We start from the raw sequence: 21,694 nt of genomic DNA on the forward strand, positions 1-21,694 counted from the left end.
GCCGCTGGACCCTGGGTCTGAGGTAGGGATCCAGCAATTATTTTCTTTATTCCTAGGTCAATCTGCAGGGGACATAAGGTGAAAACTTCAAAAGCTGCATTCTACAGAAGGTAGAAATTTGGAAATATTGTTGGATGAAGCATGGAGGGTGTTTAGTAATAGAGAAGAAGAAAATCGGCGGGGACAAAGGAAATTGATAGCTGCCATTCAAGAAAAAGGGGAACGGAGAGGTGGTAGGCGAGATTCGTCTCTATTAGAAAGGGATCAGTGCGCTATATGCAGGGGCTTTGGTCATTGGAAAAGGGAATGTCCTAGAAACAGGGAAGGGGGTCGGAAAACCTCGGCAAATGTGAAGATAGCCAATGTAATAGAAGACTGACGGGAACCTGGGGAATCTACCCTAGCGGATCCACTGGTTATAATTAAGCTAGGGGAAAAGCAGCAACAAGTGGAGTTTTTGATAGATACAGGAGCGACATATTCGGTTTTGAATCAAGCCTTAATGCCTTTAGGAGATGATTACGTTGTAGTACAGGGAGCAACTGGTCAAAGTGAAAAGGCGTATTTTTGCGAACCTTTAAAGTATAAATTGGGAAAGCAATGGGGTATCCACAAGTTCTTATACATGCCCAACTCCCCAAAGGCACTTTTGGGGAGAGATTTGTTGGAACAATTAGGAGCAAAGATCATGTTTGAAAAAGGGGAAATTACTCTGGAGGTAAAGGATCGACAATATACACAGGCATTAAGTCTAGTCCTAACCAGTCTCCCCTCAGAAGGGAAAATCGATGAGGAAATTCTGAACCAAGTGTATCCAGGAGTCTGGGCTACTGATGTGCCTGGAAGAGCGAAAAATGCTCCACCTGTTGAAGTTAAGATAAAGGAAGGTCAACGACCAGTAAGGATTAAACAATAGCCTCTAAAGAAAGAGGACAGGGAAGGAATCCGGCCAGTGATAGAAAAATTTTTGCAGCTAGGACTATTAAAGGAATGTGAGTCTGAATTCAATACTCCTATATTACCTATTCGGAAGCCCGATGGGTCATATAGGGTGGTTCAAGACTTGCGCGCAGTGAACAGGATTACTGAGGATCTCTACCCAGTCGTGGCAAACCCGTATACCCTACTGACTGCATTGGCACCTGAATTAATCTGGTTTACTGTTATTGATTTAAAGGATGCTTTCTTTTACCTCCCTCTCCACGAAGCCAGTCAAAAGTTGTTTGCATTCGAGTGGGAAAATCCTAAAAGTGGTTGAAAGACCCAGCTCACTTGGACGGTGTTGCCGCAAGGATTCAAGAATAGTCCTACCATCTTCGGCAATCAGCTTGCGAGAGACCTGGAATCCTGGGAAGCCCTGTCCGAGAAAGGAAAATTGTTACAGTATGTGGATGATATCCTGATTGCTACCAACACAGAGGAAGATTGTATGGCGTGGACGGTGAGTCTGTTGAATTTCTTAGGGCTTCAAGGATACAGGGTGTCCAAGAAGAAGGCCCAGGTAATGCAGCGTAAAGTGAATTATTTGGGCTATGAGATCAGTGCGGGACAGAGAACTTTGGGGCAGGCCCGCAAAGAGGTGATATGCCAAACTAAAAAACCCCAGACGGTAAAGGAATTGCGAACCTTTCTGGGAATGACAGGGTGGTGTCGATTGTGGATCTACAATTATGGACTGCTTGTTAAACCATTATATGCGCTGACAGCGACTGAGCAGAAACACCTCAAATGGAATAAAGAGGCTGAACAAGCTTTTGAACAACTAAAGAAGGCTCTGATGTCTGCCCCGGCTTTAGGACTCCCGGATGTGGGTAAGCCGTTCCTCCTCTTTTCTCACGAGAAACAGGGCATTGCCCTAGGAATATTGGCACAGGAGCTAGGTCCGTATCGTTGGGCAGTTGGTTACCTCTCTAAACAGTTAGACGCGACTGCAAAGGGCTGGCCTGGATGCCTTAAGGGCAGTTGCGGCTGTGATACTAAATATACAGGAAGCCCGAAAATTCACCCTGGGCCAGAAAATGACTGTTTTTGTGTCCCATGCAGTGTCGGCAGTATTGGAGGCAAAGGGTGGACACTGGCTATCTCCACAAAGATTCCTGCAATATCAAGCTGTAATAGTGGAACAGGATGATGTGGAAATCGTGGTTACTAACATTGTCAACCCAGCTTCTTTTCTCAGTGGAAACACAGGAGAACCAGTGCATCATGACTGCTTGGAAACTATTGAAGCGACATACGCAAGTCGCCCAGACTTAAAGGATAGCCCCATAGAAAACGGAGAAAACTGGTTCACAGACGGGAGCAGCTATGTCCTGAATGGCAATCGACATGCAGGATACGCCATCAGCACCAGTCAAGAGGCAATAGAGTCAGGACCTTTGCCCATGAACACCTCTGCACAAAAGGCAGAAATAATTGCCCTAACTCGAGCCCTGGAGTTGGCTCAGAGCAAAACTGTAAACATTTACACAGACACAAAATATGCCTTTGGAGTTGTACACGCACATGGAGCAATGTGGAAAGAAAGACGTTTATTGAACTCCCAAGGAAAGAATATCAAACATGCAGAAGAAATTCTGAAGTTACTAGAAGCTGTCCAACTCCCTGAGAAAGTGGCAATTATGCATATTAAGGCACACCAGAAAGTGAGCTCAGATTTGGAAAAAGGGAATGAACTGGCGGACAGAGAGGCAAAACAAGTGGCCAAAATGAAAATAAAAGTAGCAGGGTCTTTAATCCCCGATAGGCATATTTCCCTACAAGATAAACCAAAATACACTAGGGAAGATCAGAAACTTATTTCAGACTTAGAAGGGTCATATAATGAAGAGGGATGAGCTTATACCCCACAGGGAAAGTTAATTGTCCCCTCATATTTACTGTGGCACTTAATACGGGAAGAACATAGGAAGAGACATGGGGGAATGGAGGCTCTGTATAAGCATCTGATAAAAGATATTGTAGCTAGAAACTTATATACCACAGTGAGACAGGTGACTCAACAGTGTGACCTTTGCCTCCAGACTAATCCAAAGAATACTCCCAAATTAGAAATGGGCCAGATTGGAAAGGGTAATGGGCCTGGACAACAATGGCAGGTTGATTTCACAGAACTTCCAAGAAAAGGGGGGTACCGATATTTGCTGGTATTAACTGATACCTTTTCAGGTTGGCCAGAAGCGTTCCCAACCAGAACTGCCAAGGCTCGGGAGGTAACTAAAATACTAATACAAGAAATAATACCGCGTTTTGGGGTTCCAGCAACCATATCCTCTGACAGAGGACCACACTTTGTTTCAAAAATAGTGCAACAAACCAGCCACCATTTAGTTATAGATTGGCAACTTCACACCCCATATCGCCCTCAGTCGAGTGGCCAAGTGGAGAAAATGAACCACTTAATCAAACAGCAAATTGTAAAGTTGGGACAAGAAGCAAACTTGCCATGGCCTCAGTCTCTCCCTTTAGCCCTTTTGCGTATAGGGACAAGACCGAGGGCGAGGGAAGGACTGAGCCCTTTTGAAATTCTGTATGGACGCCCCTATGGAATACAAAAGGGGACATCAATGCAAATTGGGGATGAAATTATGACTTCCTATATGGTGGCATTGAGCAAGCAGCTCAATAAAATTGGAAAACATGTAATTGGGACCCGAGGAAGGGGTCTGGATGGGCCTGTACATGATATCCAACCTGGAGATTATGTATATGTAAAGCCTCTTGCAGAAAAAACCTTGAAACCACAGTGGGAAGGACCATACCAAGTACTCCTCACCTCCTTCACAGCAGTCAAAATTAAAGAACAGAATGCCTGGATTCATCATACCCGTGTGAAGAAGTCGCCACAAAAGCTTTGGACATCAGAAATTCAAGGGCCGTTAAAGCTCAAGCTAAAAAGATAGGATGTGGGTTAAATTGAATATGATTCTGATAATTTCACAGGTGATAGACACAGCGGCCTGGCGAGAGAACTGGTATGTTCAGGCGATTCAAACCATCACCAAAATTTTAAATAAGACAGATTGTTGGATCTGTACCCAAATGCCAAGACATTCTGGTTATGAGATACCATTAATAGGCATCCCACTGCCAGTTCCCCTGACGAACCGCCAAGACGGCTCCTTTTGGGGAAATACAATCTGGAGCACAGACCCTCAGGTTAAGTGGGGACGAGAATTAAAAATCACTGTCGAAGAGACCAGCACACTGGGGAATAACTGCCTGGTAAGTTCGGGAAAAGGACTGTTCGTGGGAGAACACCCAAATTGTAACAGAAGTCATACATTAAATATGACAGGTAGAGATTTGGGATTTTAAAAATTGAACTATACCGGTCTCCCGACCCCACGAGGGACAGGGTGGTATTGGTTGTGCAGCACAATGGCTCGTAAAGTCTTGCCCATAGGATGGCGAGGAGCATGCACTCTGGGAGGTCTGGTCCCCAATATTACTATCATTGACGGGTCAACGCGACCCCCCATAAGAAAAAAACGGAACATCGTAAATAACCCCCTCATAAACAGACCAACGAGTTTCCACAGTTTTGCGCAATGGTTCATTCCGTTTTTAGGGGTTAGTGAGCTGGAAAAGGCAATAATAAACATCTCAGCTATAATAGAAACAGTGGAAAATAGGACAGTTGATGCCCTCCTAGCACTCCAGGAGGAAGTTACTGACTTATCGAAAATAGTGTCACAGAATCGTATGGCTTTAGATTTGCTATTAGCCTTTCAAGGGGGGGTATGCACTGTGATCAATGTAGATTGTTGCATGTATGCAGATCAAAGCGGGCGAATCACCGAGGACCTCCAAGAAATTAGGAAACAAGTAAATATTCTACATAAAGTGACACAAGATAACACTTCTTGGGGCTTTTCTGAATTATGGGAGAAATTGACATCCTGGTTGCCCAATCTAACATGGTTAAAACAATTATTTGTAATGATCATTGTAATTGTCTTTCTATTTTTAATTATTAGTATAGCTGTCCGTTGTAGATTTTGGTGTCTTAAGGGAACTGGAAATTCCTATAGTGAATGGAAGAGAAATCAACTGCGACAAAAATTAGAATCTAATCAATACTTCGAGTCTGAGTAAAAGAATTTACTAATTTCTTAGAAAAGGAGGGACTGAGAGAGAGGGGGGGGGGGTGTAAGAGATAGGGTAGAGTTTAACAATTGTAATTGTCTGTTTAGCTGTTTAGAGTAAAAGTTGTAAAATTTAAGCTGTTTGCCAAATCTTACACGGTTTGCTTGGGTACTGTGATAAGGTGTACGGGAGTAAAGGGCTTCATGACCATATAAGTCCAGCTTTATGACCATATAAGTCAAAAGAACAATTACAACCTTGCAAGAACAAGCCAAAGCCAGTTCTGTGGTTTGGACAAAGAGCAGGACATTACTGAGCCTGCGCCAGATGTGGGGGTCACGAGGAAGACACCTGCCTTCATCCTCAGGACCCCTGACGACCACCACCAGGGGACACTGCGCAAACTCAGTCGAGAAAAAAAAAAAGGAAATGGCTCGCAGAACTAATTTTAATATGAAGCCGGGATAGGTAATGCATATGTATAGGCGTATTGCGACATATTATGAATATGTAATGAGATGCCTTATAAAAACACAGCAAGTTTTCATGTCAGGCGCACACGGTTTTGGCGGGACTACCCACCCGTGCTACCCAGCGCTGAATAAACATACCTACTTTACAGTCTTACAGACTGTGGAGTCTGCTTTCCGCACGTCACAAGGACACGTCTGTGAGGATTTTGAGGGAATGTGCTCTATGAATCTTGCTGATCATTCTGAGTCCATTCACAAAAAGCTTTCATAACTGCAAGATAATATGAAGAAACACAGTGTTACTGAAAATACTGATGACGAGTGGCTTAATTAAGGGATGGGGTATCACTGGCTGGTAGAAAACCTTATTGATGGAAGGGATTAAATTTTTGTTATTATCTTTGCTGTGCTTGTTATCTTTTGTTGTATTTTCTCCTGTATGAAGAAAGATTTGGAATCAATTGTTGATAGAGCCTAGGTTGTCCAAAAAGAAAAAGGGGGATGTGTAGGGGAATTCTTGGCAGAACGAGGGCATACTGTACCCTTGCAGGAGTTGGACAACCCTGGCCTGCAGATTACAAAGTTACTTTGAAGATCTTGTACTGTCCTTGAATAGGCGGAATAAAGAATAATGAGCATTGTACAAGAAGAAGGCCGGATGCCAAGCAAGATATGAAAACCGCTAGGTTAGCACATCCTTATTAGGCGCTTGCAGCATGACAACCAATCAACAGGTAACATGAATACGTAACCGACAACCAATGACTGTCAGGCAGCTGCCGCGTGAACAGTGTATTAGAAGTATAAATATGACAAAGTTGCTAAATAAAGTAGGATGACATGTAGCCACATTGGTGCGATTGTCGTTACTTGGCTGACTTTCCGATTGGGACCCTCTTCAGCCCACACTGCCCCAGTATGTCCCAGTGGCCTCCAGGTGGGGTGTGAGCCCTTCCCCACTGCTCTCTCAGCCTGACCATCCAGCTGGTGTTTTACCCATCTCTTTCTGTTCCCACCCAGAGTGTCATGGCCTCATGTGGGCAGAAGAACGCTGATGTAAACCATGACAACAGTTTTGCTGAAGCTGAGGGAAATGACATCCACTGTGGAGCTCCTCACGCACAACTGCAGGCTGTCAGGTTGGCAAGGCAGGATTTACCCTTGGAAAATCCACCTGGACAGTTACCCACTCAGGTGCCAGAAATGTCACCCAAGGGGACTCTAACTGGGGGCACACCCCTCAACATGGGGGTTTGCGCAGCCTATGGTTCCCCAAGCTGCTCTACTGGACTCCTTCCAAGTTACGGACTCCTTCCAAGACAGTTGCAACACTTACTTGTCCTTTCTCACAAGAGACCTCTGCCAATTCATGGAGCTTTCAAAAGCGATACTTCAAGGAAATATTGATTTTATACCAGAACTTCACCATTATTATTACGGTTATACCACACCCTTATTTTCTCTCATCTTTAACATATTTGCACCTGGGCAGGAGACAGTGATGCCTTCTGAAGTCATCTTTTCAGCAGATTGTCTCAGCAAAGGCTCTTTCAGTTATTCACCAGTTTTCTCCTCCCTTTAGTCTTTGGTCTTTTAGGTACCTCTCACCTGTACTGCTGTTTTTAGCTTCAGGAAGGAAAAACTTGCGTGTCTTCCTGCAGCCAAACTGTCTCCTTACCCAGCTCTTCCCTTGTGTTTAGATCTTTCTGTATCTAACAGCCTAAAAGATTTCTCATGAGAGTGTCCCTTGCAGAAAGGCACCTCATCAGAGACAGCTTGGAATTGGCATCTGCTTGTGGAGGCTGTTGGCCTATTTATGACACTTGATCATGCTTGACATTGCTTGCAGATCTGAATAATTCTTCTGCACCTGTGTGCAGCCAGTCCTCTAAGGCAAACAGGTGGGGATGGTGCAAAGGAGCTGCAGCACCCACCTGCAGAACTGAGGGGAGAAGTCTGATGTAAGGAGAAGGGATGTGAGTCCCAGGGGACAATGAGAAAAAGGGTGGTCTTGGGGACATTCAGAGCAAGGTTGTCCATCCTGTGTCAGACCTCAAGGGACTGCGATTCCTACCAGTCCAGATATCCTGAGGAGATCCTCTGCATCATTATCACTTGGAGATTGCTGCTAGAACCTCCTCTCTAACCTAATAAGGAGCAAAATATAACCTATGAAATGAAAAATAATTCCTTTCAAATGCACTTTGAAATCCTCTCTCTTACCTACGTGAATGGAACAGATTCAGTTAGCTGCACAGCTCTTCAAGACTTGAAGGAAATGACAAAAAGGCAAATACCTCGTTAGGGCATTGGGGGCTCCTGCCATGAACCTGAGCTACTGAGAGCAGGCTGAACCAACCACTCAAGGAATGTAAGTCAGAAGCAACACTGAAAATACCTTCAAATGTTGATGGGTCCCGCTGAGGGCCATCGCTGACAAAGCGTCCCCATGGACTCGTTAGAGTAGCTAATTAGAGGCCAGACCCGCAGGTAGGCAAAGGTACTGTGTCGGTGGCTGTAATGCTGCAAAACACATTTGGATTTTTGTATGAAGCAGAAAGGCCAAGCCCTGACCCCCAGGCTCTTGGAGGGCAGAAGAGAAGACCCTCCAAATCAAGTTTCCTGTCACAGGCCTTGGTGGCATGGGCAGCTGCCATTGCCAGGGGGACAGAGGCCTCAGCCCCCTGTGGGGCCATTCGGCCTTGCTGCAGCCCTGGGCCATCTCCACTGCAAGTTGCCCTACACTGTCCATGTGGCACCTCTTTCCACTCTGGGGGTTGGACTCTTCCTTGCTTTCCTACCCAGCCCTCACACCCGCATTTCTCTGCCTTTTCTGAAGTTTCTCCCCTCATCCCTGCTTGTTCCTTGAAGCTCAAAGCCATGGGACAATCCAGGCACCCTCTGGGTGAACTCCGGCATCAGAGGGCAACCCTCAGAGGGACATTTCTTTCTCTTCACATCCAATCTTACCTTTCCAAGCAGCACTTTGCGGAGGTTTTCTCTTCCTGTCACTATCAGGAATCACTCCCTTATCTCTGACACCCCCCTTCAAGCAGGTGCATGCTATTCCTGTGGTGCCCTGAGGCTCCACTTTGCCTGTCTCAAGACATTGAGGACCTTCAGTCTGTCTCCACAGGCTCCATCCAGGCAGGCATCCTCCACAGCCTCTCCAGTTTTTCCTCACTCCTCCAGAATGAGAAACCTCAAAGCCCAGGCACAGATCACCCGCATGTGGCCACAACAGTGCTGTGTCAAGGAGGATGATGCTGAGTCAAGGGGGACGATCAATCCTTCTTCTGAGTGGCCACCTATGGTGAAAATCTCAGAATCAGCAAAGGAGAACAGCCAATGGCCAGGGAGGAAAGGGAAAGGAGAGGTGGGCTACTTGCATGGGAGGATACAAGGGTGGTCACCGAGAAGCAATTGTGCATGGGAAAGGAGGGAAAAAGGTAGGAAAGGGTGAAGAACAGGAATCCATAGGAAGCAGCCAAGCAGCCCTGCATCTGAGCAGCAAAGCTTGGAGTGGGAAAAGAACGTTGCAGGTCATCTGACACACTTTCTGTTAGGCTTCAACCGCTGCTGGAAACCGGAGTGATTTCCCTGCCATCATGAAGGCAAGATCCATGGTGGATGCAGATCCAGAATCATTCATGCTGGAAGGGACCTCCGGAGGTGTCCAGGCCTACGTGCTGCTCAGAGAACGATCAGTTATGGGGTTGAAGCAAGTAGCTCAGGCTTTCCTTCAAGTGGGGCTTGAAAAGCTCCAAGGATGGACATGGCACAAGCTCTGTGGGACATCTGCTCCACTGCTTGACTGTCTTCGTGGGGAAGGACATTGTCTTCCCCTGCTTCAGCTGATGCCCATTGGCCCTCACAGTCCCGTCACGCACAAGAGGCAAGAACCTGGCTGCCTTTTCCTGCTGATATGACCCAAGAAGATATGGGAAGGCTGTTATTAGGTGTCCCCAAAGCCTCCTCTTCTCCTGGCTTTGCACCTTTCAAATAAGGCCCATGGCATCCTGGGCTGCATTAGGAAGAGCACTGCCCAAGGGATGGTGGAGGGGATCTTTCCTCTCTACTCAGCCCTGCTACAGTTTGTCTTGTTGACTTGCTCTTGATTTCTACTTTACCAGAGTCACCCATTCTTGACTGAAAGGTGCCGTCCACATTTTTCACCATTCCTGCCTTGTCTTTTGTTCAAAACAAGTCCAGGAAGCGTTTGTGCCATGTTGGTCAGGGATCATTGCTGCGATGGATTGACGGGACGCAGGGTGATACAAGCCAATGTCAATTTATTGTACAGTAGCACGAGTTTATATACATTTCAGAAGCTGCGCGTTTTAAACAGTTGGTTCTTGAAGCTGCATGTTTTAAACAGTTGGTTCTTGAAGCTGCGCGTTTTAAACAGTTGGTTCTTGAAGCTGCGCGTTTTAAACAGATTGGTTCTTGATGCTGTGCATTGCATACTAGGCAATCCCTGATTGGTGGTTAACTACCATCAATTAACAGCAAAGTGTTACCTTTCCTTCGCGGCATCCGTCCCCCACTCCCCTATGCTCTCTCAGCATGGCTCATCATGTTAATTGTTGTGTCTATTCACACTCCTTGTCTTCCCAGGGTTAGTGACCTCCAAGCTCGAGCACATTCCCTTCAGCTAACTGATTGCCACGCATGGTCCTAGTTTCCAGCCCGCTCCGACAGATCATCTTCCACTTTGCCTTCAACCAAGGCCTTCAAGTAAAGGTCCCTTTCTCTAGCGGTCTAAAGGAGATGTCGTTCTCCTTCTAACCTTCATCAGGAGGTTGAGAGAATCTGAGCAGAAGACCTTTGTGACGTGCGGAAAGCAGACTCCACAATCTGTAAGATTGTAAAGTAGGTATGTTTATTCAGCGCTGGGCAGCACGGGGGGTAGTCCCGCCAAAACCGTGCATGCCTGACGCGAAAACTTGCTCTGTTTTTATAAGGCAACTCATTACATATTCATAATATATTGTAATACGCCTATACATATGCATTACCTATCCCTGCTTTGTATTAAAATTATTTTTGCGAGTCATTTCCATATTTTTTTCTCGACTGAGTTTGCGCAGTGTCTCCTGGTGGTGGTCGTCAGCGGTCCTGAGGATGAAGGCAGGCGAGTCTTCCTCATGACCTCCCACATCTGGCGCAGGCTCAGTAACGTCCTGGTTTTTGTCCAAACCGCAGAACCGGCTTTGGCTTGTTCTTGCGAGGTTGTAATTGTTCTTTGGAGTTATATGGTCATAAATCTGGACTTATATGGTCATAAGGATCTTTACTCCCGTATACCTTATCACAGCACCCAAGCAAAACCGTGTAAGATTTGGCAAGCAGCTAAGCAGACTATTATAATCGGTAATCTTTACCCTAAACCGCTAAGCAGATTATCGCAATAGTTAAACTTTACCTTAAATAGCTAAGCAGAATATCATAATCGTTAAAATTTACCCTATCTCTTAACCCCCCTCTCTCTCATTTGCACATGCAGGACTTAGTGATGAGTGTCACAGGAAACCTGAGCAGGCCTGTGCTGTGCTCCATGTACCTCTTGGCCTTCAGGCTGAGCTGTGCTGAGTGTGTCCCTGGGTTGCAGAACAAGCCATTTTGGAAGAAGAAATCTGCAGGAAGCTGCTGGTGAATGGCCAACCGCACGCCCTTACCTTTGTCTGGGACTGCAGTTACCAACTCCCAAGTGAACATCTCCTCTTAGAACACGAGAAGTGATGACTAGAATGGGTTTCCCTGGCAAAAAACACTTCAAGACCTCACAGGAGACAATGTGGGATAAGCCTTCTGCAGGCAGGATCTGCACCACTTGCTGCACCACTCTCCCAACGCTGTAAACTCCGTGTTCCCGGCCTCGGAAGGGACGGAATACAGCTGACACGATTGTCTCTGTGTGTAGAGAGTTTGCTCTAACCAAGGCCATTTGAAATGACACTTTGTCTCAGAGTCCAAGTGCCTTTCTTACTGCAGCCATAACCAGCTGGGCTGCTGACGGCCAATCCCCCAAGGGAACGGGACACTCCAGGGACCTCAAACTTGCCTTCATGGCCACGTGCCTCCTACTGGCCTATGAGCTTCTCAGATGTAATGGGTGTCATAATGACAGCCCAGATCATCAGCCTGCTTGTGGCCTCGGTTACTCCTTGGTTAGCGGTTCCTGAATTGGAGAAGGCAGCGATAACGAGATGCACAGCAATGGAAGAGATGGCCAAGGACCCTGCAGGTGCCATGAAGGCTTTGCAGGAAGAAGTGTGAGAAATAGCCCCGAGAGCTGTGCAAATTGGAATGGCATTAGATATGAAGCTGCCGTCTGAAGGCAGAGTCTGTGCTGGTTTTAATACCAGTTGTTGCGTATACGTAGATCAAAGTGGGAGAATTTCTACAGATACATGTGTAAAAAAAAAAAAAAAATTGAAAACGTTCTAATATTTGTCATGAGTTCCAGAAAGTTCGCGCCTTCTATGAAATTGAAGTCAATTGGAATATTCTGACGTCCTGGTTTCCTGATTTACAACTATGGGTTAAGAAGTTCATCTCCAGATGCCTTTCTCCTCTTTCTCTTTGATCACTCCAATCCATTTTACCTATGTAGCTTCTGCTTTAAGGTTCAGAGAGGAAAAGCTGGACTGTCTTTCAGTAGTGTCTGTAATTTTCCCTATGGGCAACTCTTCAGTAGTGGGAATAGACCTCATGGGGATTTGCTTGAATTAACAATTATACAGCTGAGAAATGTATTTTTTATTTAGTAATTTCTAACCCACCACCCCCACCCCCACCCCGATAATTAATCCCTCTTTTATTCCTGTGTACACCCTGTTCTCTAAGGAAAGCAGCCAATAATTACTGCCAAGAATTTGCTATATTCAGCTGCAGAGTTGGTTGAAGAAGTCTGATGTAAAGTGATGTAAGTCTCATGGAGCTGAGGACAGAAATCGTGGGGCTGGAGAGCTGAGGAGCAAGGCTGTCCACGCAGTGATTAGCTCCAGGGACTGCTTTTCCTACCTGTCTGCACCTCCTCAGGAGACACTGTGCATCAATAGCAATTGGAAAAGCCTTCTATCAATTCCCCAAAGTGCTCATTACCTGCCTTTCTCTTTCACTGTACGGCTGAAACTTATCTCATGAAGTGTAGGAGCCAACCTTGAAGACCAGATGTCCCTGATGGAGGGGACTGGGCTTTTCAGGGCGTTCTGCCTCGTCATGAGCTCAGGGTGTCTGTGGTGCTGTGGACTTCAGGTGTTCAGAAGAGACTGAAGAAACCTCTCAAGAACACCAAGTCAGGAGCAAAGCCCACAGCCCCTGGAAGCGTTAATGGGCCCCACTGAGGGCCATGGCTGAGAAAGCCTCCCCATGGCCTTGTTAGAGCCCATCCTTGGAGGCTGTGAGTGCAGGAAGGCAAAGGCGCTGTGCAGGCAGCTCTGCTGCTGAGCAAAGCCTTGGCTTGCTTGATGAAGCAGAAAGGCCAAGCCGTGACCTGCAGCCTGTGGGGAGGTCGGTGCTGTCCCTCACACAGGGCTCAGGGCTCTTCCTGAGGACCATGGAAGGTGGGCGTCCAATGCCCAGTGAAGGACAGCAATGGCACAGCAACTTCCAGCTTCCCCATGGGGCTGCAAGGAGGCAACGATGCTCCCGTGCCGTGAGGACATCATGTCTTGTCATGGCCCTCAGAGGCAGAGACAGCTGCCACAGCCAAGGGGACACAGACCTGGGTTCTACTGGTGCCTTCCAGCCTTGCCAGTGCCCTCTGCCATCCCCACCATAGGCTGTCCTGCATGGTTGGAGCCCTGCCCCTGTTTCCCTGCAGGCTGTAGGCACCATCTCGCTGCCCTGCCTTGCTCTCACCCCAACATTGCCATACCTTCGCTGAGGTACCTCCACTCTCACCGGCTGTTCCTTGAAACACAAACCATAGGCTGATCCAGGCTCCCTCTGGCTGAGCCCTCGCACCGCAGCAGGACCCCTGCAGTGACAGTTCTTCCTGCTGAGCTCCAGTCTCTGCTTTCCTAGTTGAAACTTTGTGACATTTTTTCTTCTCTCCTGCTGTTTTCCCCTGCCCAGGAAAGGTTTACCATCTCAGAAAATACCCTTCCAGCAGGGAACGCAGCCAGGAAGCCTTTTCTTATGCTCTGCTCTCTCACCAGAGAGAAGGAATTCTCACATGGTCTCCCAAACCACGTAACTGCTGCTGGCCTTTCAGCTTCTCCCAGGGACATGAGCAAGCCCTGTGCCTGCTGCTGTCCCATCATGTCCACAGGCAAAAACAACCTCTATCCGAGCCCTTCTCCTGGATGGGGCCTATGGGGTCCCTTGGCAGAGGGACTGTCCCAGCCACGTTCCTGATGCTGGCCTGTCACCTCCAGAGGCAGAACTGACCTCACAGGCCCCTCGCAGCCAGGCACGTCCTCCTGCATGAGGAGTTCCTGAGACCGTTTTTCCCTCCCAATACCACCCCCCTCCATCACCCTCATTCTGGCCCAGGTCCTGACCACAGAAGAGCATGCTTGTTTCATCAGATTTGTCAAATATCTTTCCCACAAGCCATTTCCCACAAGCTCATCTTCAGCCGAGCCCCTCTATTTGTGTTGACACATTTTATATATGCCTTTATAGCTCTATGGTGTTTTTTCAGGTTGGACTGACCTCTGGAGGTCATCGAGTCCACCCCTCCAGCTGAGGCAGGGTCACCTAAACCAACTTTCTCAGCAACTTGTCTAGGTAGGCTTGCAATATCATAGAAGCACAGAAACAGAGAATCATTTAGCTTGGAAAAGACCTTGAAGATCATCAAATCCAAATGTAAACTCAGGACGGCCAATTCCATCACTAAATCATGCCATGAAGAATTGCATCTACCTCTATTGAAACACCTCCAGGGCTGGTGATTCCACCAGCTCCCTGGTTCCAATGCTTGAGCACCTTTGCAGTGAAATTGTTTTTCCTCATATCCAATCTGAACCTCTCCTGGTGTAACTTGAGGCTCTTGCCTCTTGTCCTGTCACTTGTTATCTGGCAGAAGACTCCTACCCACCCCATCTACAACCTCCTTTCAGGTACTTCTAGAGAGCAGCAAGGTCCCCCCTGAGCCTCCTACTACCCACACTAAACAACTCAAGTCCCCTCAGTCACTCTTCATCCAAGCAGGGATCCAGACCCTTCACCAGTTTTGTTGCCCTTCTCTGGAAATGCTCCAGGACCTCAACGTTTCTCTTGAAGTGAGGAGCCCAAAACAGAAACACGTTGTTTGAGGTTTGACTTCAGCAGTGCCGAGTACAGGGGGTCCATCACTGCCCTGGTCCTGCTGGCCACACTCTTTCTCATACCAGACAGGATGCTATTGGCCTTCTTGGCCACCCGGGCACACTGATGGCTCATTCTCAACCATCTGTCAACCCTCACCCTCAGGGTGCTTCCCCAGCAGGCAGCCTTCCAGCCACTCTGGCCCAAGCCTGTAGCGTTGTGGGGGGCTGTTGTGACCCAAGTACAGAACTGGCACTTCTCCTGGTTGAACCTCATACAATTGGACTCACTTGAAAGGTCCAACCTGTCCAGATTCTTCTGTAGAGCCTTCCTGCCCTCAAGGACATCAGCACTGCCACCCAACTTGATGTTGTACAAAAAATCACTGTGGGTGCACTCAGTCCCCGTGTCTGGGTCACTGATGAAGTTCTGAAGCAGGACTGGCCCCAGCACTGAGCCCTGGGGAACACCACTCCTTATGGGCCATCGTCACCTGGATGTCACTCCATTTACTACCCCTCTTGGGGCTTGGCTGTCCAGTCAGCTCTAACCCAGCATGGAGAACACCCACCGAAGCCATGAGCAGCCAGTTTCTCCAGGAGAATGCAGTGGGAGGTGGAGCCAAAAGGCTTTCCTAAGGTCCAGGTAGACAGCATCCACAGCCTTTCCCTCATCCACTGGGCAGGTCACCTTGTCCCAGCAGGAGATCAGGTTCATCAGGCAGGACCTGCCTTTCATAAACCCATGCAGGCTGATCCTGACCTCCTGGTTTTCCTGCGGCTCCTGTGTGATGGTGCTCAGGATGATCAGCTCCACAACATTCCCTGGCACTAAGATCACGTTGACAGGCCTGTAGTTATCCCGATCCTCCCTCCTACCCTTCTTGTAGGTGGGCACCACTTGACTAACATTCAGCCTTCTTGGGCCTCCCCAGTTAGCCAGCACTGTTGAAAGTCATCGCTGTGCTGAGGCAATAGAGAAACAGACCAATGATTTTAAAAGTATTCCTGCATCACGGGATGTCCATGGTCAAGGACACAATCAAAAGCACCTTGTCCTTTCTGGGTATAAGGTTCACCGGAACCACATGTCCTCTGGGGCTGCAGAGGCGTCACTGGCAGCAATGCCTTCTCCTGCAGCACTGCACAGTCCAGCCCTGCATGTCTCTGGTCCCAGGGACAGCATGGATTGCTCTCCTTAGGGACATCTCATTTCACCTTCACAGTGACCTCTGCCCACCACCCCAGCATGCGCTGCAGCAAAACATTTTGCTGGCGTGTGACCTTGGACACTTGGTACCCATTATTATTTTTGTTGTTACATGTCTGAGCTTGGCCCAGGTGACACAGGTGTGGTTCAGGGTAACTCTGCTCTGAAATAACCTAAATCAGGGAGAGGAAGGGGAAAAGTCTTATTTAAGCAGCGTTGAGGAAGCCTTAGGATCAATAACCTGACATCTTCTTGGGGAATTTAGAGATCCTGTGTGTTTACACGGCAGGGGTTTGGGAGTGGTTTGGAGGTGTCTGTAGGGCTGGCAGAGGTGAGAAGAGACCAAGAGCTGACTCCATGGCCATAACAGCCACTTTCATTTGACTCCAAAATGGACCAGCCCCTGCCCAAACCTGAGCCAAGAAGCAATTCTAGTGGCACCTCTGTGATCCCCTATGGCAGAAAGGACAAAACACAACGGGAGAGGAATGAGAATTATGTGAGAGAACAACCCTATAGACATCAAGGTGAGTGAAGAAGGAGGGGAGCAGCGAGACAGAGGCTTGGTGGGATCCTGCAAGCCAGTGGTCAAGTAACCACCCGCCGACAGTCACAGGGCAGCACAGTGACAATGCTCCTTTAGGTGTCTGCAGGTTCTTTGCATCGGCATTCTAGCACAGCTGCCAGATGGGCCAGCAGCTGTGATGCTCCCCTGGATCTGAAACCCTGCATCATTCGTGTCCACCTTGGTTCTAGGAGCAAAGAAATGGTGGAGTCTCATCTCCCAGGGGGAGTGAGGCAGGAGAGCAGCAGAGTGCAGGCCCCAGGTCACACACTGGCAGGCTGTGGCCTGTGCAGAAGGAGGGAACGCTCCTTCAGGTGCCCTGGAATTGCCCCAGAAGCATAAACTCCATTTTCAATGTTGGACCTGTTGGAGGCTGCTGTCCTTGCCGAGCAGCTGTGCTGAGCTCTGCCACCTGCCTTTGCACTTGGTTCCCTCAGTGTCACAGCTCTGTCTGCAACAGGACGGGCTCCAGCTGCCTCTGCGTGGGCCCCTGGCTGAGGGCACTGCTGCACATCTGGGCTGAAGCCCCCCAGCTGTGGCACCAGCCCAGCTCTGCCTGGCCATAAGGCAACCTGGTACCAAGTGTCCCCGAGCCCGTGGGTGCAAAGGCTTTGCTTCAGAGCAGAGACGTGGCCTGGGCAAAGGAGAGCTGAGTCTTGAGCCCTCGGACTGTGCAATGAAGTGCTGAAATGGGCTCTGCAGGGCTTACTGAAGCACTGAGGACATCCTCCCTGCCCTGCCTGCAGAACCACCAGACACACACGTACACACACGCTCCGTTAGGAGTACTTGGATCCTTTGCTGCAGTCTTACTGGTGTCCTGTCTAGGAATGGGTTAACAAAAGTTGATGCTCATGCAGAAAACTTTTTCTAGTAAGGGAATTGCCAGTGCTGGAAATAAGTGTGTCCCCCCAGGTGAGGCAAGGCCCATGAGGGATTGCCTCATCCTGCTGCCCAGCAGGTTCCCCTGCAGCCCCAGGGACAGCTGGAGGGAGCCCAGAGGGGCAGAGGAGGGAGGCAGGGAGAGCTCAAAAGCAGACCTTGGTGGGAGGCTGCTGAGAGCTCCCTGCTGGAGAAATCTGCAGAGCCCTTGAGCCGGTAAGTGTGTGGCTGCAGGGCAATGCCTCTGCAGTTGCTAGCCGGGTCTGCAGCAGCTGGGCCCCCCCCAGCCTGTGGGACCGTGTGGGAGCCTTTTGCTGTGGAGGAGGCCAGTGTGCTGCAGAGCAGGGCTTCCCTGCTGCAGCGTGGGAGGGCCAGGGCATGTGGGCTGCCTTGTGCCAGGGCCGGCTGCAGGGCTGTGAAGGTGGCTGTGCAGGCAGGGGTGCCCAGGGCTGTCCTTGCCAGCAGGGTCCCTGCAGCCGCGGGGGCTCTGTGCTGGGGCAGGGGCTCTGCCGCCTGCCAGGGGCAGCTCTCAGCCTGCCGGGGGGCTCCCCACAGCTCTGGGGGCGTATGGACTGAGCCCCGATATGGACGGATCTCTCTGCTGTTGAGAGTGTGCTGCATGGCTGAGCGCTGCTTACAAGGATAGGTTACCCTCAGAATATGTCTGGATGAGACTTTTCGTATCGAAGGTCAGCGCAGGGATTGCTGTGATAAATCCAGGGCTCTCCTCAATCTGTGCTTTCAGTTTTCTGTTGTTGGGGGCAGGAGAGGGAAGGCAGAAATGTTAATGGAGATCTCGAGTTTGAAGATGTCCCTGAGACTGCCAGCTGTAACTGTGAGTGATGAGGAGGTCTGCCAGGAGCCTCCTGAAGTGCCCTCAGCCACTCCTCCGCCTATGAACAGCAGCAGCAGCACCTTTGCTGGAGCCATCAGGGTCGTTCTGAGCTGCCCTTTTCCCCCTGTGGACAGGACCCTGCGCCCAGCCAGTGCCCTGCAGAGAGGCACGTTTGTGCGGGGCCAGTGCACAGAGGCAGAGTTGTGGTCTGTGAGTGCTGACAGGGAAAGACCTGGCACAGGGAGATACCTCCCACAAGGAAAATCTCCTGACGTCCAGGATATTGCAAGGACTGATAGGAAACTTCAGACAGAATTGTTGTTGAAAGGAGAATCAGAAAGCTCTCTCTGACCATGTGCAGTGCAGACCCCTTTCTCTGAGGCATCCCCCTGGCTGCTCTCCCCCCAGCAAAGCCTCTGCCCTCAGGGCTGGGGGTCCCGAGGTGTGAGCCACCCCCTCTGCAGCCAGAGCTCCAGCAGAGCCGCGGTGCAGCTCTGCAGCCACGTGCCCCGGTCCCTCTGCAGAGCACAGGGGCTGAGAGCAGCTGCCCGGCAATGTTGGTGTGTGGGAGGTGGCGAGCAGAGCTGGGCAAGGGCAGCGCTGCCCTCAGTGCCTGGCACGCTCGCCCTGGACACTCATACCTAGACCATCAGTGCAATTTTACTTCTTTCTCTGCCTTTTGGTGTTAGTTTTATTCTCTTGCTCTTGCTGTCAGGCTCTCTGGGGATGGGTGTTTCAGCTGCAGAGTCACACTCTGACCTTGTGGGTCCTCTCCTGCAGGTGTGTCCATGGGAACAGGTGTCCCAGCTTTCCTCTCACCTGTGGGGCTGTGGGCAATGCCCTATGTGGGGCTGGGCAATGGGCTGGTTCTCCCTGAACCTGATGCTCTTGTTAGGGCACTTGGCTACCTCCTTGAAGTTCCCTTCCAAGCAGTGCGTTGCCCTCCAGAATGGAAACCTGTCCCCTCGCACCCATGAGTGATCTGAAAGCCCCACGTAGAGGCGCAGAGTTTCTGTGATGGAGAAAACACTGTTGGGGAGGGTGAAATGAGCTGTGTATCCTTTGCTGTGGGTGGGATGCTGACTTCTGATGAAAGTCTACAACCTTTACTGGTCTGTGGTGGGTCAGTCTGTTCTCAGCAGTGCCTTGTGGTATTTCAGGGTAACATGGGAGTGTGGCCACCATTCATCTCAGGAAGGTGCAAGCCCATAGAAACCAGGAACCAGCAGGACAGACCACCTCCCCTCACTGTGCACTCACCCACAGGCAATCCTCTTGCCTCACAGACCTCACTCTGTTCCACCTGAGGGCAGCAAAAATGCTCTGCTTTTCTGACATCCGAGAATACGCAACAGGAGAGATGGGGGGAGCTGTGAAAAAAACTAAAACTCCCTTAAAATGCCTTCACCCTTCCCGTTCCTTAGCACTGGCGCTGCAGACGCTGACCAGCCCTTCTGCGTTGGCACTGGTTTCACAGGACAAAGTTAAACACCAGGACTGGTCCCTGCTCCCACCCACTGCTGCAGAGTGGGGCTGGCTGGTCAAGAGCCCGTGGGCAGATGCCCTGCTCTTCATCGCCCACACGGCCAGCACCAAGCAGGGCTGCAGCCACACAGCTGCAGGAAGGTCTCCGAGAAAAGAGAGGGATGTCTGTGTGTGATGGGGGGTCTGTGGGAAATGGCTTTGATTTTGCTTGCAGAAGTCTCCCCTAAATTATCACTGTCTTTTTCTCCTGTGACAGGATCATATGCCCAGAGGCAGCAGATGCCCAACAGCAGCTCCATCACCCAGTTCCTCCTCCTGGCATTTGCAGACACGCGGGAGCTGCAGCTCTTGCACTTCTGGCTCTCCCTGGGCATCTACCTGGCTGCCCTCATGGCCAACGGCCTCATCATCACCACCGTAGTGTGCAACCACCACCTGCACACCCCCATGTACTTCTTCCTCCTTAACCTCTCCCTCCTCGACCTGGGTTCCATCTCCACTATTGTCCCCAAAGCCATGGCCAACTCCCTCTGGGACACCAGGGACATCTCCTACTCAGGATGTGCTGCACAGCTCTTCCTGATTGTCTTTTTCCTTTCAGCAGAGTGTTCTCTCCTCACCGTCATGGCCTATGACCGCTTGGTGGCCATCTGCCAGCCCCTGCACTACGGGACCCTGCTGGGCAGCAGAGCTTGTGTCCACATGGCAGCAGCTGCCTGGGCCAGTGGGTTTCTCAATGCTGCGCTGCAACGGCCAATACACTGTCACTGCCGCTCTGCCAAGGCAATGCCCTGGGACAGGTCTTCTGTGAAATCCCCCAGATCCTCAAGCTCTCCTGCTCACACACCTACCTCAGGGAAGTGGGGCTTCTTGTGGCTTGTGCCTCTTTATTATTTGGGTGTTTTGTTTTCATTGTGCTGTCCTACGTGCAGATCTTCAGGGCTGTGCTGAGGATCCCCTCTGAGCAGGGACAGCACAAAGCCTTTTCCACGTGCCTCCCTCACCTGGCCGTGGTCTCCCTCTTTCTCAGCACTGCCATGTTTGCCTACCTGAAGCCCCCCTCCATCTCCTCCTCATCCCTGGACCTGGTGGTGGCAGTTCTGTACTCAGTGGTGCCTCCAGCAGTGAACCCCCTCATCTACAGCATGAGGAGCCAGGAGCTCAAGGGTGCAATGTGCAAACTGATAACTGTATCTTCTTCTGAAGGAATAAAAATTTGAATAACATTTATAATGTAATTTATCACAGACCCAGAGTGTCTTCTGAATGTGTTCTAGTTTCTCAGGGTATTTCATTTCTGATAAAGGTGTCGTCCCCATTCTAATTCCTTCTCTGATTTTCTTTTCTGAAGGTGCCCTGCTCTCTCCTCATCTAACAAAGCCAAAGGGCCATTAAACCACTATGTTTTTCCTGGGATTCTTTCTTCCAAGGCCTTTCTGGAGCTGCAGGGACAGTTCCTGTACCCACAGACGGAGGGGAAAAAATTCCTGGCATGGCAGCACTGCCAGGGAACACCACCCCTTGGCTCTCCAGTGCTGTCCTCCTTCCACTTCCACACCCTCCTTCTGACCCCCTGCCTTGGTGTAAGGCCTGAGTGCTCTGGCAGCTTGGTCACCGCCGTGCTGCGTGGCAGTCCTGTGAGCGCAGGCAGGGGCAGGCAACGGGCACTCTGTGATGGTGCTGGCCTCCATCAAATGCTATGGATTTGTGGAGACCACTGCAACGTGCTTCCTTGAACCGAGGTCCCCGTGCCCATTGCTCATGACGAGGGCCATCTCCGCGAGGTGCCGAGCAGGGCGCGACACCCCCGGGCTGAGGTGCTGCCAGCCTCTGGCAGGGGCAGCAGGAGGCCAGGCAGTCACTGTGCCCGCTGCAGTGCTCTGCCTCCGCACGTGC

General features: G+C 49.9%; 1 pseudogene across 1 annotated transcript; it reads left to right on the forward strand.

The window, feature by feature from the left end:
• Nucleotides 1-20,065: 20,065 nt before the first annotated feature.
• Nucleotides 20,066-21,018, forward strand: LOC308057570 (olfactory receptor 14C36-like; annotated as a pseudogene). The gene has a single exon. The product of its transcript is annotated as an olfactory receptor 14C36-like (transcript).
• The last annotated feature ends 676 nt before the right edge of the window (nucleotides 21,019-21,694 follow it).

This window comes from Falco punctatus, assembly GCF_963210335.1.
Source record: "Falco punctatus genome assembly, contig: scaffold_52, whole genome shotgun sequence".
In the NCBI taxonomy this organism is placed as follows: Eukaryota; Metazoa; Chordata; class Aves; order Falconiformes; family Falconidae; genus Falco; species Falco punctatus.